General features: G+C 37.4%; 1 pseudogene; it reads right to left on the bottom strand.

Moving 5' to 3' along the window:
* Positions 1-6,542: 6,542 nt before the first annotated feature.
* Positions 6,543-6,939, bottom strand: LOC113255494 (ragulator complex protein LAMTOR3-like; annotated as a pseudogene).
* Positions 6,940-17,208: the final 10,269 nt, after the last annotated feature.

Below are 17,208 nucleotides of genomic sequence, written 5' to 3' on the forward strand. Positions count from 1 at the left end.
ATATCACCTTTCCTAAATTCCTGGTTTCTTGTGTTTATAACAAGATAGTTCTGAAATCCTTCACCAAACCTTCAGGCAAACTATCGTTTACATGAAAACTTTCCAATTGTTGGTAACTCTGGCATAGCGGGTTGAATTGTAGCCCCCCAAAGATAGGTCTACCTGCAACCTCAGGAGGTGACCTTATTTGGAATAAGGCTCTTTGCAGATGTCATTACAATATGGATCTCAAGAAGAGATCTTCCTGGAATAGGATGGGCCCTAAATCCAATGACAAGTGTCTTTATCAGCAACAGAAAAGGAGAAGACATGGAGACACAGAGGGGGGAGTCATGAAGATGGGGACAGTGACTGAAGTGATGCAGCAACAAGCCAAGGAAGGCTGAGCGTTGCTCCTTCTCAGCAAGGAGACGCTCTGAGGGAGGCATGGAAGGGGCTCTCCCCGCCAACACGGTGACTTCAGACTCTTGGCTTCTTGAACTGAGGGAGAAGAAATTTCTGTTGTCACAAGCTGCCTGGTTTGTGATCATGTGTTATGGTAGCTCTGTGAAACTAATTCATGTGGTTATTCACAGAATATGGACAAAGGAAAGATGGTCTACAGATTTGGGATTCTAGAGCCCTATCCTTAGGTTGCAGGAATATGAGTGTGGTTGAATAATAATAAAATGAATAATGGAACAACTAGCATCAATAACATTTAGCTTGTTCTCTCTCTCTCTTTTTAAGTTTTTATTTATTTATTTATTTTGTCAGAAAGAGAGAGAGCACAAGCAGGGAGAGCAGCAGGCAGAGAGAGAAGCAGACTCCCCGCTGAGCAAGGAGCCCGATGTGGGACTCGATCCTAGGACCCTGGGATCATGACCTGAGCTGAAGGCAGATGCTTAACTACTGAGCCACGTCCCACATTGTTCTTTTTTTAAATATCTAAAACAAGGATAAGTTCTAAAGGAGATCTCAAATTATCTTAAGACTAATGTTCATTTGATTAAACTTATTTAATTTTTAAAAAAATTTTAAATTATAATTCTAATATAGTTAGTATAGAGTGTTATATTAGTTTCAGGCGTACAATTGATGATTCAACACTGATTAAATTTGGTTAACTAAGATGAATGTCGGGATTTTGAGTGAATTAGTTTTATTCTCTGGACAGTCTAAACTTTTGGATAATTGTGATATCTTCCTTCTGTTATGAGTAAACTTTGCTTTTCAATATGGTGAAATTCATGTCCTCTGACCTAAAGAAAGAGTTAAAGCATTTTGATAATTTTTTCATCACCACAAAAGTATGTTCTCTGCTAAGTACTCACCCCAAACGTCCATAATAAAAATTAGCATTTATACAAATATTTTTTATATTTTCACTATGAATTGTGCCAGTGAGAGGAAGGGTGGGGGGACACCTGAAATGAAAAGGAAGACACTGGAAAAGCTGAGCTACGTTCTTTCCTGAAAAGAGCAGAAAAACTTCTTTCTTTCTTTACAACAGTTAAGACATAAATAGAAGACGAACTTCAGCACTTCGTGTAACTATTCCATTTGCCAAGAAATTTAAATAATTCTTGAGAGAATCCAGGTATAAGAAGTATGTTGCCTTAGAAAGTTTCATCCCATTTAGTTATGGAATAAAATCAAGATTAAATTAAGCAAGCTCTAAAAATAAAGTTTATACTGTAAGACAGAAGAGAAAATTTAGACTAAATTAAGAATCTGATGTCAATTAGTGTTTTACTAATTCAGGGCAATATTTACTGCAGATTTAGACTGTTCTAGAAAGTTTAAAACATGCCTCTTCTTGAATTATTTAATGGTCATAATAACCACTGTTACTTGAACGGCTCTTTCCTCTCTGAAAGAGAAGCAAGCATTAGAGAAGGTATACAAAGTGTTATCCTGCCCTGTTGAAAGGAAATCTGGTGGGAGAAGAATTACCTACACCTGAAAAAAGATTGGATTGTGAGCAAGTTTTATTCCATCACCCTTGACTGTCCCCAAATCATGCTTCCAAACTGTCATGGGACTGGAGATCCCATACTCTGTTATAATATTCAGCTAATAGAGTCACATTTATTTTCTTACAAAACTCCCTTTTAGCAAGGAGAATCACTGTTAAGTATTTCCTATTTTTAAAAGACACTGCACGGTCTTTTATCTTGGTTGAGCTAATCAAAAGGAGATTGATGAGTTAATAATCAACATATTAATTGTCATAGAGTTGGTGAGTAAAATGTCCATAAGATGAACATGGTTTATAACTCAGCAAACAAGTACAGTTTTCTATATAAAAATTCATATTCTCAAAATTATAGCTCAATTTTCTTGAAAGTATTGAAACCAATACTTCATATACTAGGACCATTCTTTACCTCTTTTATGGAATACAATTAAAATGAAACGGCTTTTGGACATAAAATTCAGAGCAGATATAAATTATACTTGTTATGTGAACACAGGCATACAGATATTTTCTAGCCTAAAAAAAAGGGCAATGTTTATCCAGGACTTTGCTTTATGTGTTCTCAAAGAATTAGCATCAGTAACTATTTTACTTCTGTTAAAGGTGTTCGTTTTTGAAGCTTTACCCTCTCTTGCCTTATTTTACCCAAGGTTAAATTACAGGCATTTGAAGTCATGATGTTTACTTTATACTTAATGGAAGATTTCTTCTTTAGGTTTACGCATGCCTATTTCCAACACATATGAGAGAAATGAAAAAGAATATACTTTTTCTGGTTTTTATCCCAACTCCTTAAATGTCTTCTCAATACTCATATGATAAAAAAAACTTGTAACCAGGAGAAGCTATGGAAATGATTCAACCACACCCTCACCCCACCCCAAAGGCAAGTGAAAAACACTACATGCCGAAAAGCTTAACTTTGCTAATAGTCTCATTAAAAAATTGGTGTGTCTGCCCTATGTCAAGTTGCTAACCATGAAATAGTTATAAATAAGAACTCACAAGAATAATTTAAAATTTTTGAAAAGTAACCAAGCAGCTCAGTGTAAAACACAAATAATTTACTGGAAATTAATGAATATCTGAGAAGGGTTAATAGCCAGCAGCATTCCAAATTGCAGTAGTCTTATTATTGAAGCAACTGAAAATAAATGTTACAATCAAATAAGTAAAATGGTAATATTAATAATATGCTAACAGTTGATCTACCGCATTGTGATTTACCAAAACTGGAAGGAAGTCCTCACATCAGATTATATCATCTGTTTCATTTGCATAACCACAAAACCTTATTAGTTTTTCACTCTCTTTAATCGTCTTTCTGGCATCTATAAAAGTAATTAATATTGATACCTCTCCTTTCTTAATACTACCAAAAACAATAAAAAAAACCCAATCTCCTTCCAATTTTTCTCTCTCTCCGTGACCCACAACTGTGACTTCAAATACAGAAAATCCCATTCTCCGGAGACCGTTGTTCCCTGTTCCTCCACCCTTCTTTTCCTCAGATCCATTGACCACAAAGTCCCAAATCTCCATGCGCCACATTTATGTAGCATATGGAGCTCTGCTAATCTCCTTACTTCATCTGACAGCAGAAACCATAGCCAAGATTAATATGGCTAACTGGTACGTGACGATTTTGACATGTAGGGATGTCATAGGGATGGAGGAAGACGTCCTGAGTGGGATAGGAGATGAGAGAACACCCCGTGATAAGACTGGAGAGATGGCAAAGTAAGAAGGGATTCCAAATTTGCAACATCCAGCAGTCTAGAAGAGCACATGAGCAGAGGGTTTGTGTTCAGTAAAATGTATCCTCTAACAATCCTACCACATTGTGGGGGGTGGGAGATGGGGCCCAGGAGTATTGATGGGCAGAGGAGATAGGGACAATTGGCCCAGGGAAATTCTTGTTTTATGTCTACCATCCTCACATAATAATTGTTAGTAACCTCTTCATTCTCATAAATGACTCCGTTTAGACAAGTCATCTTGCCAACCTAGGACCTATCACCAGTTCTGATTTTTGAATAATTTGATATAGCCAAGATTTTTTATTTGATAATTATAACTGCCTATTTTAGTTGCTTTCCATACAGAAATACCAGTTAAAGTTTATTACCAAATATGTTATTTTGCATTATAAATTATTTCAATATTTCAAGTGATGGTTTTAAAGAACTGAAAAATAATTCTAGAAGGGAAAAATTAAGACATAACAATTTTACTACTATTATGTTTTTCTATCTAGCAACAATTGTTCTTTAACATATCAAATTTCTAGTTACTTTGATTTATCCATTTTAACACCCAAAAGAAAATAGTCATTATTTGTAGAAGAAAAGCATATAAGGAATGGGATAAAAATGCTTTTGCTGCTCCACTCTGATTAAAACAATTAATTTTATGTGATAACTCATCAAAACTGCCTGGACACTGTCTTTTTACTTTCCTTGGCCTCTAGGATAAAACAATTATTCTGTAAAAGCAACAGTCTCAGTTGGTTCTTATATATTTGTCTACTTTCCTTTTATTTTTTTATTTTTTAAAGTTTTATTTATTTATTTCACAGTAAGAGAGCAAGCACAAGCAGAGGGAGAGGGAGAGGAAGAAGCAGACTCCCCGCTGAGCAGGGAGCATGGCTTGGGGCTCGATCCCAGGACCATGGGATCATGACCTGAGCTGAAGGCAGATGCTCAACCGACTGAGCCACCCAGGCCACCCTGGTTCTTATATATTTGATCTCTATCTAGATTACAAATTTATGGAGGAAGCAGATAGAAAGTACTTGGAAATTCTTAATAGTATTTGTTGAATTATATAAATCCATAATTTAAATGTATGAATATATTTGTGAATTTGCTTAATGGCTTTTCCTTGCCTCCTTGGTTCCCTTTGTTATGATCATCTAACATAATTATGTATGCCCTTTAAGCTGGTTCGATTTCTTTGTTCTTTCTTTTATTATTGGTATTGTTTGGGGGGTTATTATCACATCAAGAATTTTGTCTTTTAAAAAAATACATCATGAATTTTTTAAAAAGAATCTGAATCAAGCATGAAACAGTTTCTGAAATTTGAAAATACAAACCTTAAAAAACTTCAGTAAATACAATAATATCTGTATCCCCATTTCTCTGGACACTGAATCACCCTTCATCCTTCCATCCATTCAATAAATATTGATATTAGGAGTCCCTACTCTGTCAGGCACTATGCTAGACACCGTATGACTTCACAAAGTTACTTAACCTCTCTGAGCTTCAATTCCTGGTCTGTAAAAGTGGAATAATAATTGGCACTTCCACTTAGAAAATTACTAGACAGGGGCGCCTGGGTGGCACAGCGGTTAAGCGTCTGCCTTCGGCTCAGGGCGTGATCCCGGCGTTATGGGATCGAGCCCCACGTCAGGCTCCTCCGCTATGAGCCTGCTTCTTCCTCTCCCACTCCCCCTGCTTGTGTTCCCTCTCTCGCTGGCTATCTCTATCTCTGTCAAATAAATAAATAAAATCTTTAAGAAAAAAAAAAAAGAAAATTACTAGACAGCCCTGAATTCCTAGATTCAAACATCATCAACTCTTTGAAATTGTTCATCACCCTTTATGGGTTATTAAAGCACCCTCTAGCATTTCTATCATAGCATTTGCATTCCTGTATTACAATTATTTTTCAATTTTCCTTTCCATGTTTAAACTGTGAACTCCTGGAGGGCCATAATTAGATCACCTTTTTTTTTTTTTTTTTGTAATTCCCAACAGTTAGGTTAATAGGCAACTAATGACATATTATTGAATTGAGTGAAAGAATCAATCAATTAGTTGAAGCATTATCGTTAATAGCATTAGTTTATCTCCTAAAATGGTAGAATGTTTCAATATGTGAACTTAATGAATAAATCTGAAATACAGTTGTTTGAATTAATGTTCCTATTGCTCTTGATGCTTTAAACTTTCTTGATACACCAAATAGCTCATAAGGGCGTGGCAACAGAGCTGTGTTTCCTCTCAGCCTCAACTCCACCTCTCCACAAGGTTCTCCTCTGACCTTTTACTTTTTTTCCTTCCTTTTTTTTTTTTTTTTTACTGGATGTACTGATTTTATGACTTTTACGAAGCCTTTTTATCTTCCTCAGATTCAATGCAAAGAAATAAAACAATATAAAGAAAAATATGTCCTCATTATTTGCAATGAAAAGGATCTGCTACCATTCCGCAATCCTGGGCATATTATATATTAAGGAACACATAATGGCTCAAGTGGATCAAAGCACCATTTTGATTCTGACCCACTGAATAGAATCGCATGCATATTTGGTGACTGGGCTAACTTCATGGGAACTGTGATGTACTGAACCATTTCTGTGGTATCCCAAGATCTCCCTACATAAGAAAAAACCCTACACAAGACAAGATAACGATCACTCTGTCCATAAATTATATCTACAGGTTCTTTAAGGTGGAAAAAGGGGCCCTTTCTTGAGTACATGGGTACAAGAATGATTGTGGCCTGAAGATTGCCGGATTGATATTGTGTCTGTTATAATGAAAATAGGCTGTACATCAAAACCACTGCCAGATTAAGAAACTTCCACAACTGGTCTCAGTTCTTCAAATAATGGAGCAAGTTCCTTTTCTAGACTGACAATGAGTCCTGTACTGGCATTGCTGCTGGCTATGAAACTCACCACCAGAGGTAAACAATCAAATTGAACAACCTGGTAGTTGTTACAAGAACAGATGATACTTTTATTGTTTTGCAAGTCCAAGTTTGCTCTCCTGTCCTGTTGCAAAGGCAAAGGAGGATAAGAAATCAGGTCCAAGGCATCAGAAAGGCATCCAAGAAATCAGGTCTGGAGCATCACCATTGACCACTTTAATTACAGGCATTCCACCTCCATCTGACACAACAATAGCATGCAGCCCTTCAACACTTGGTAATATTCTATACAGGAATCGATTTAGGTCATCCGCCATGATGAACCACTTTCTCCTGCAGAATCAATCTCCACGCTTGGTTTTCTGGGCTGCCATGTTCTCTCACCGGTCAATTCAGGGACAGCTTCAAAGACAGTCTCCTCGGAAAGCCATCCTTGCATGATCTGTATCTCCTCTGTGCTCCAGGAAGCCCTTCCTATGCCTCTATTACCACCTCTGTGCTCTGAACTTCTGGCTAATTAACTCAAAACTGGTGGGTTTATTTACCCCTTAGATGAGTAAATTCAATATCCTATAGCAAATATTTTATATGGGCTGATTGATCAAAAACACACTTACTCAGTATTTGCAATAATAAAATTTATTTCAAACTCTGTTGCTATACCAGATAGTCTTGAACACTGAGCACCAGCCCGGCCCCTCCCTATATTCTTGGAATGCAAGCCGGAGCATGGAAACTACATTTCCCAGAATCCCTCACCAACAGGATTTAGTTTGAACGTGTGAGCTTCAGATAACAGAAAAAGAGAAGTGCTCTTTCCCTCTGGCAGCAGCAGGCACTGATGAAGGGACTCATGAGATTTGTGTCAGCCAGCTGCTCGCTAAAGGCAGCCAACATCGTCAGCGGTATCTTCCTCTGATCCGTACATTCCTCATCAAGACCTTCCAATAGTTCTTTTAGCACCTCTTTCTGTTTGAAATGCATAAAGTGATTTCTGTTTCCCTGAAGAAAAAGATTCTGATATTGTGGTCATAATAAAACTTCAATATTTGATAGCCAAGATATGAAAATTAAAAAAAAAAAAACCTTATTGGTTGAATTTGAACAGTTGGACCTCCTCACTTCCATCATCCTTCTCTATTTTTCCCTACAGCACAAATCACTGTCTGACACCTTATATATTTTGTTAATCTTTTTTTTTCTTTTTCTCTCTCTCTTTTGGGGCTGGGGAGGGGCAGAAGGAGAGGGAGAGAGAGAGTATGTTAAGCGCCTCCACACCCAGCATGGAGCCCGCTCCATCTCATGACCCTGAATCATGACCTGAGCTGAAATCAAGAGCTGGGTGCTTAACCAATTGAGCCAACCAGGCGCCCTTGTTAATCTTTTTAATTGTTCATCATAGTAAAAGTGCCGTGACAATAAGGATCCTTGTTTATCATACTGTGGAGTCCCCAGTTTCTAGAGCAGTGACTGTTGTGTGATTGTTATTCAATAAAAATATTTTAATGAATGAATGAATCTGAGAAAATGTTTTTTTGTTTTTCCTGAATGTCATTAAGCAGAAAAAAAGGGCAGGCTCTAATTACAGTAAGAAGAAACAGAGCATGCATATTTAATTTTAAATAAGTCTTTGTCCTATTTGACTAGTCCTCCAGCTGTGTTCCTCCTTCATTGTCCTACTATGGGCACCATAAGTTTTAGCTAACTTGAAAATGTAAAAATCAGCCCAGCATTGAATAATATTCTGTGTCATGATTCATCATCAAATTCCATTATGATCTATAGTTGCTTGTAATTTTAATCGAGAAGAATTCAATTTGGGGGTTGATAATTTTGATATTTCTGCTAAATAGTCTAAATATATAAGCAGTTCCTTCAAATGAATTAGGAAAAAATGACACAAATCTCATCACCTTAACCAAAGGGAAAGGGCATAAAATGACATTTCAAAAAATAAGGGATGGTGGTAGTAATAATGACCAAATGAATACATAGGATATTTAAAATCATTTATGAAACTAATATGATCTGAGATTCACTCTCCATGAAAATGTTTATCATAAAAGAAATCTCTAATTAAAATAATAAGCAGATGGAACATCCTTTATATAAAATTCATATTATAAACTGATTAAAACTTATGAAATGATCTGATAAGTACCATTAATAAGCATAAAACAACTCATTTTCTAGGACCCAAATTCCTGGGAATGAATAAAGAAAAATATAAGGCATGTGAGCAAAGAATTTCTATTTACAAAGTTATTCATCCATTTTTAATTGTGTTGCAAATAACTTCAGTTTGTTTATATCTTGTCTCTTTACTCTCTTTATAGTGTCTTTGATGAAAGGAAGTTCTTAAAAATAGAGTTTAGCAATCAATTTCTTTGTTCACATTTACCTTAAACATATTACATGTTTACTATTTTTCTTTTGCTCACTCTTCTGTCTTGCTTTCAGATCATCTGACTGGAAATACTATTTTTCTCCAAAATGTTTTCTATTAAAAATGGAGTATACCAGGGGTGCCTAGGTGACTCAGTTGGTTTGTTATACTCTAGAGCTCAGCTCAGGTCTTGATGTTAGGGTCGTGAGATCAAGCATCCTGTCGGGCTCCACGCCCAAACAAACAAATGAATAAATTAATTTTTAGAATGGAGTACACCTTTAGAAATTCTTTTATTGATAAAATGATGACTGTAAAATCATCCTCTTCTCACCTTACCTGCCGGTTCTAGCAAGACGAATTTGTTGAATATACAATTCTGAATGGACAGCTCTTTTTCTCTCAGGACTTTCTAGCACCTTGAAGGTAATAACTAATTTTCTTTTACCCTCAATTGTTTCCATTAAGAAGCTAGCAAAATTGGCAGTGAACCTAATTGTCACTCTATTGTGAATGATCTGAATTTTTTTCTGGTCACTTTGAAGATCTCTTTATCTTTGGCTTGGTCATGTCATCAAATGCTTTATGAACAGAGTTTTTAAAATTGTATTTATCCTTAATTGTTGGACTAAGAAGAAGATGAGTGACTGAATTAAATTCTGGAAAACCTTAGCAGTTGTCACCTTCCTCCTAACTCTCTGCTCCTTCTTGGTAGTATATTTCATAAATCTTCACCTGACTTTCCTATTTTCATCCAACTCGTTTTTTAAGTTGTGGTTATTTCTTTAGATCTATATTTTAGCTTATTAATATTCTCTTCACTTTTACCTAATCTGCTATTTAACTCTTCTAACAGAAGGGTTATTTTCAATCCTTATATTTGTATTTCTGGAAGTTCCTTTTGATTCTAGTTTCAAACTGGTTAAGTTTTATATTCTGGTTCCTTTCTTACATAATGACTATATTTTATTATATAAAATATATTAATCAGGGGCGCCTGGGTGACTCAGTCGGTTAAGTGTCTGCCTTCTACTCTGGTCCTGATCTCAGGGTCCTGGGATTGAGCCCTGGGTCTGGCTCCCTGTTCAGCGGAGAGCCTGTTTCTCCCTCTACCTTTGCCCCTTCCCCCACTTGTTCTCTCTCTCTGTCTCTGAAATAAATAAATAAAATCTAAAAATATATATATTAAACATGCTTATTTTATATTCTTCTTTGAATAATTTCTACTTTTGTAGTCCTTTTAGGTCTGACTTCTAATTTATTGAGTTCTTTCCATCATTTATGATTGCATTTTTCCCCATGCATTTGGTGACTTCCTTATTTTTTTTTTAATATTTTATTTATTTAACAGAGAGAAAGACAGCCAGCGAGAGAGGGAACACAAGTAGGGGGAGTGGGAGAGGAAGAAGCAGGCTCCCAGCAGAGGAGCCCGATGCAGGGCTCATCCCAGAACACTGGGATCACGCCCTAAGCCGAAGGCAGACGCTTAACAACTGAGCCACCCAGGTGCCCCTGGTGACTTCCTTATTAAGGGCTCATTTTTTCCTGGGACTATATCTGTAGAAATTATTTGAAGACTTTCTTTAAAGTGGATTCCCCCCAGTGAGGGTTTGCACTTGCCTCTGCCGGGCCCCTGCAGTCTTCCCAATGCACCACCACTTTAAACTAGAGGTTCTGCCTGCAGATTTTCAAGCCACCGAATTTGTATTCATTTCCAATCCTAAACTGGAAGTTGAGGCTTGGGATCAGGAGTCTTTAGGGGAGACTTGTTTTCTGCCCCCTGCTCCACTCTAAGTCAATATCTAATAAGAGAAAAAGTACCTTGTGAAAACACCACCTCCAAGATTCCTATTCCTTGTGTTATCATTTCCTATTTGCATTTGGGTTTGGCTTCTCAGTGCCCTGCATCTGTTGCCCCATAAGCCAGGTTCTGGCCTACCGCGAATAGGCATTGACCTCAAAACAATCGCCAACTACCGTGCTTGTCTACCAGGGAAATCTTCCTTTCTCACTGTGTCTGATTTCAGCTTGTCACCCTTTCCAGACATCCAGCCTGGTTAAACCTAAAACACATGTTGAATTTTTTTCTCCAGCATTGTCGGTGTTCTGTTACGGGAAGGGTTTCTATCTACCAGGGTGCTGGAAACGGAAGGCCTCTTTTACTACTTGCATTACTTTTATAATCCGACCACAATAGAATACTTTAAAATGTAAGAAGAAAGAGACTTGGTAAGGCATTCTTTCCCTTAGGTAATATTGCCAACTGTTTAAACAAAGTATTTTATAAATATAAAAGCAGCAGCCATAACTGTCATTTTCATCAAATGAGATTTCAACAAGTCTGCCTCTGCATAATTTGCCTATTTTTTTTTTTTAATGTCAAAACAGAGTTCTCTTTACTTTGAATCTGGAATCAGTTTCTTTTTTTAATCCATAGCACAATATGTGCCTTTTGGCCCCGTCTTGGGGGGACTGTCATTTAAGAGCATCTCAGGCTCTCTGGCTGCTTTTTCCACTTTCAAGATCTATGTGCTTCACTTTTCCCAGAAGGAGAAGTATACATGAAACATTCTTATAAGCAAAGCTCGAAGAAAACATCTTGGCTTGGGAAGTAAATTGAAAACCAAAAGCAAAATTGATACCCATTCATTAGGTGTCTCTGACAAACACACTCATTAGCTCATTAGCATAACACATCCCCGGTTGGTGAGTGGCCTGTGTTAGACTAAGGAACACTACGGGCCATGCTCCCCCTGGGCTGCTTAGTCGAGAGGCATATTATTTTTCTGAAACCATAGTTTGCAGCTTTAAATTATAAAAAAGTGAGAGAGGAAGCAAGACAAGATTTTATTTGTTACGATATTTAAAAGGGGAGAAGGTGCTTTACTGACTGAAGTATACTTTTCATTTCATTTGCCATTATTTGAGAAATTACAAACATGGCTTTATACACAGGGAGCTCTCTTTTCTATAGGGCAGTAGGTTATGCTGCCTTGGAATATTTCTCTTAAAATTTAAGGGCTGCTAGATGTTCACGTATTTATATTCGCTTGTAAAAATTCTCATTTTGATTAAATCCTTTCCTTTACAAGTAATATTCTATTAAGACAGTGATATTTTTAAATTCTATTTTAACTCAGCTCTGTAGGAACCCCCTGAAATAGTATTATCATCCTGTCGAGGAAGATTCTTGGGAGCTTCAACCACAGGAGCTCTGGGGTCTTTTCTACGTTTGATGCCTAGAGATAAAAAGCGTTAAAGAATTTCCAGCTCTTTCTTTGTATAAGGCATTCGTTTAATCAATGATTACTTTTTAACATGCCCTGCCATGAAAGAAAGCAGGGACAGCTCAACCTGCATGACGTTTGAAGAATTGGTAGAAAATTACCTGAGTGTATTTTCCTTGATAGTTTCTTCTGTAAGGTGCTTTGTTGAACAGACTTCCCATGCTTTGCCTACCTCTTCAGTAATCTGCCTAGTTTTGTCCTTCCCTTCCTTCCGTCTCTATCTCTCTTTTCCTTTCTATAAACACATAATTAAATGGAAACATACTACCCCTATTTAGTTAACCATTCTATTAAAAACTAAAGCGATTGAAACTCATGTTCTCCGCTCCTTGGCAGCTTAAGCTCATGTCAAGCAAAGAATTTAAGAGACTATATAAACAGTTTGAAGTGCAAGTGTTGAAAACCTAAGCCTATTACATAATTGTGTCAGGAATAGGTACCCATCCAAGGAATTCTCAATAAGACAACTTTATTACCTTGAAATATCTGTTTCTCATACTCAACCATCAGAATGATCTACAGGTGCTTGTTAAAATGCAGGTTCCTGGAACCTACCAGTACCCAAAGAGTCTGATTTAATATGTTTGAACTAGGACTCTTTATTTCTCATAGTTAAGAAGCTCTTTGCAGGATAACCAGAATGATTCATACTTCAGGATTACAAGCCAGATGGCCTGAGCCTGAGTCCTGCTTTTGCCACTTGTTAGCTGTGTGCTTTTGGGAAAGTTACTTAATCTTCCTATACCTCCATTTTTTCATGTGTTAAGCAAATACAATAACAGTGCTTACCTCAAAGGATTACTGGAAGAAACGAATGACCTAATGCACGTAGTACTTAGAACTGTTTGGCTTATATTTAATATCCTACCATGCCAACTATTATGATTCTTCTTGACAATTAAAATGTTAGAATCCCAGAGAAGAAGTCCTTCATCCTTCTTTCAATGACTTTGGTTGTGGCTGATGTTGTTTTCAAATCAACTTCATTGAGATAAATTTACATACAATAAAATACACTCATTTTATGTATGTAGTTCAATGAGTTTTAATACATGTATATACCCTCATCACCACCACCACAAGCATGATGTAGAACATTTTTATCACCCAAAAAGTCACTTGTGCTCCTTTGTTGGCATCTTCCTATCCTGACTCTCGGCAACTGCTAATCTTCTCTCTACCATTACAGATTCGCTTTGCCCTTTCTCGAATTGCATATAAATGGAATCATGCAGTATGTATACTTTTATGTCTTTTTTATCCCCCCAGCACAATGCTTTTGAGATTCATCCTTGTGATTCCGCATATTAGCAGTTTCTTCTTTTCTATTGCTGAGTGGTATTCCATTATACGAATATACCATAATTTGCTCATCCATTCACCTGTTGCTGGATATTTGAGTTGTTTCCAGTATAAGACTATTACAATAGTCCAAATAACGTTTGCTGGAAGCTGGCATTAGTTTTCCTATTTAAAAAATAGAAAAATAAAGGACTCAGAAAACAGAATCTGTCTCTATATGGTCAATTATTTTGGAAAGCCCTGAAATCTTGTAAAAGCAGGGTAGGGAGTGAGGACTAAGCTAGAGTAGAAATTGCAATATTGAAAACTAAGTGTGTTTTGAACTAAGTTAGGATGAGAAATTAACCATAGCTACGGACTTATCGTTTTGTTTTTATAGACATCATATCTTTGTAAGGCTGAACTGTTCCTTTTCAATGTGTCAATTTTTACTCATGGGAAATATTTTTTACTAGGCAGAGTTACACTTAAGAAATACCTTTGAGTGAGTTTTTCAAGTCTTTCTTTTACAGGATTCATTAACCCATTCATGTTAGGGACTTCTATGTCAACGTCCCCATTCTACATTTTCTTTTCGATTTCCTGTAGTCAGCAGCAGTAAATATATTGAGGTCTATGGACTACCACTTTGGCCTCCATTCGAAGCACAATTCTTGGAATACTACTGGTGCTGTGCAATGATATCAGGGCTAAAAGAGTCAATATGACAAGTACTTTAAGACATAAAATTAAAATATGGGGAGCTGCCATATCAGTATATCCAGCAAATTTTTCAAATATGAGAATTGATAAGCCTCTCCATTATCACCGAAGTACAAGGACATTACATTTCCCTGGAAAGGGATGGCATGGCATCTTTCACTGTCTAGATAAACTGAAGATTTCCTAAATCACCAATCCTGGTTCTGTGTTCGTTTAATGGTTCTTCCTTTCAATTTCTCTTTCCTCTCACATTTTAGAGTAAGCAGCAAGAAAACCCAAGCCATGCCTTCCAACACTTTGCTTAGAAATCTCCTCTGCTAAATATCCAGATTCCTCCTTTCTGGTACTGCAGACTATAATTCAGCTAAGTTTCCTGCCATATTGCTTTTCCTCCAGTTTCCAGGAACAAATTCGTCACTTCCAGCTATGTCCTCACTGGCAACATTTTTAACATCATAATTCAACCAGCAGTCAGATCGTGCCATATTAAGTATTCTCTAGAATGATACAGGCTCTCTCTACCATGCATCCTCTTCTCCACCACATTTTGGAGTCCTCGCTTGCAGAGTTAACATACATATGTTCACCAACAGTGCATTCAAAGCAAGCTAGGCTTTTTAAAAATCGGGTTCCACAAAATTCTTCCAGGCTTGGCCATTGCCCCATTTCAAAGCTACTTTCACATTTCTAGGTATTTATTACAATAGCACCCCATGCTCCAGTACCAAAATCTGTATTCATTTCCCATTGCTGTTGTAACTAACACCCGCAACCCTAGGTGCTTAAAGCAACACAAATTGAGACTCTGAAATGAGTCTCACCAGATTAGAATCAAAGTGTTGGCAGGGCTGCTTCTTTTCTGGAGGCTCTCAGGGAGAATAGGTTTTCCAGCCTTATCCAGTTTCTAGAGACTGCACTCATGCCTTGGTAATAACCCTCTTGCATCATTCAAGCCAGCAATTCCTGGTCAAGTCTTTCTCACATGGCATGACATGACTCTGACCCTGACTCTCTTGCCTCCATTTTTCATTTATAAGGGCTCTTGCGATTACAGAGTGACCATATGGATAATCTGGGATAATCTCCCCCATCTCAAGGTCAGTTGATTAGGAATCCTAATTCTAGGGGCGCCTGGGTGGCACAGCGGTTAAGCGTCTGCCTTCGGCTCAGGGCGTGATCCCGGCGTTGTGGGATCGAGCCCCACATCAGGCTCCTCTGCTATGAGCCTGCTTCTTCCTCTCCCACTCCCCCTGCTTGTGTGTTCCCTCTCTCACTGGCTGTCTCTATCTCTGTCGAATAAATAAATAAAATCTTTAAAAAAAAAAAAAAAGGAATCCTAATTCTATGTGCAACCTTAACTTCCCCTCACCATATGCCTCGTAACATAACATCATCATAGTTTTCAGGGGTGGCATGGGCACTTTGGGGTAGGGAGGGCACATTATTCTGCCTACCACTCTATTTACTGGTAACAAACACCATCGGTTTGAGAAAAAGTATGAACATTTCTGTCATCATTAGAATCTCTTAGAGTCTTAACTGCTTCATGAATGTTGATACCAAGACAAAAAATTTAGGGACCCCAACCCTACATGGTCTGCTTTTCCTAATTGAAACTTTATATTCTTTTTTCAGATTTTATTTCTTTATTTATCAGAGAGAGAGAGAGAGACAGCACAAGAAGGGGGAGTGGCAGGCAGAGGGAGAAGCAGGCTCCCTGCTGAGCAGGGAGCCCGATGTGGGACTGGATCTCAAGACCTGGGATCATGACCTGAGCCAAAGGCAGATGCTTAACCTCTTAACCAACTGAGCCACCCAGGCATCCCCAAACTTCACATTCTAAAAGAGACATTTTGGAGTACTAAACACAGTCCCAGTAATGACCAGTTACCAATGTAAAGTTTATCTAACTAGTTGTATTTAAAACAAATTAAAAGTAAATCATCTTAAGAAGAAAAGGAGGGGAAACAAGAGTCATAAAGAGGAAAAAGATAATGAAGTTATCTTTCTTGTGTTTGACAGGTTATCCTGATTTGATAAACAGTACAATCAAGTGGTTTATCCATTTGCTAAAAAATAAGTGAAGTTCTGCCCCGACATATTAAAAAAGTATCCAATACTGCTCACTGTTTTTCATATCTTCCCTCTTGATGCATTGTTCCCATCCTTGCTTCTCTCTCAATTCCCTTTGGTTTATGAATTTGTGTTTGCTTTATGAACTAGACCAAGAAGCCAGTAGAGATTAATCAATTAGTCCCATATCTTTATATAAACTGATTTGGTAATAACATCCCAGGAAAAAAAAAAAAAAAAGATGCTGGTCCTAAAAATCTCTAGGCTTAAACAGATGCTTACAACCTGTTTCCAACTCTAGCATACTTAATGCATTGATATTAGATCAGGGCATCTGAAACTTTCATATGCATTAGAATCAAGGGATGATTTTGTTAGGCGAATATTCTGATTCCAGGTGTGGAGTGAGGTTCATAACTCCGTAGTTCCGGCAGAGGACAGGTCCCGCTGATGTTGCTGATACTCAGGCCACACTCTGAGTAGCAAGGCCTTACATCCCATCGCTGGTTGCCATCGTCATTTGTGAGTGTGAAAAAAATACACATTTGAATGCTTTTGTGCTATTGTCAATTGTGGGCCCAGGAAAAAACAAAGCATTTTGAGAAGAGAAACTGGAGCTTTTCTGCCAAAGCTGACGGGGCTACCAAGGATTGCTTTAAACCAAATACTTGTCCTTGTTAGCATTTTTATTCAGTTGTTATGACGGATTTCCTATTCTCAGTAAAGTGGAGGCAAGTGGGTTTTAACCTACACATTATCTGTAAGACAGCAGAATGGACCTGGAAGGTGATGAAATACTCATATATTCATTCATCCACTCGATCGTTATTTTACTG

Source organism: Ursus arctos, unplaced genomic scaffold (assembly GCF_023065955.2).
Source record: "Ursus arctos isolate Adak ecotype North America unplaced genomic scaffold, UrsArc2.0 scaffold_11, whole genome shotgun sequence".
NCBI classification, from domain to species: domain Eukaryota; kingdom Metazoa; phylum Chordata; class Mammalia; order Carnivora; family Ursidae; genus Ursus; species Ursus arctos.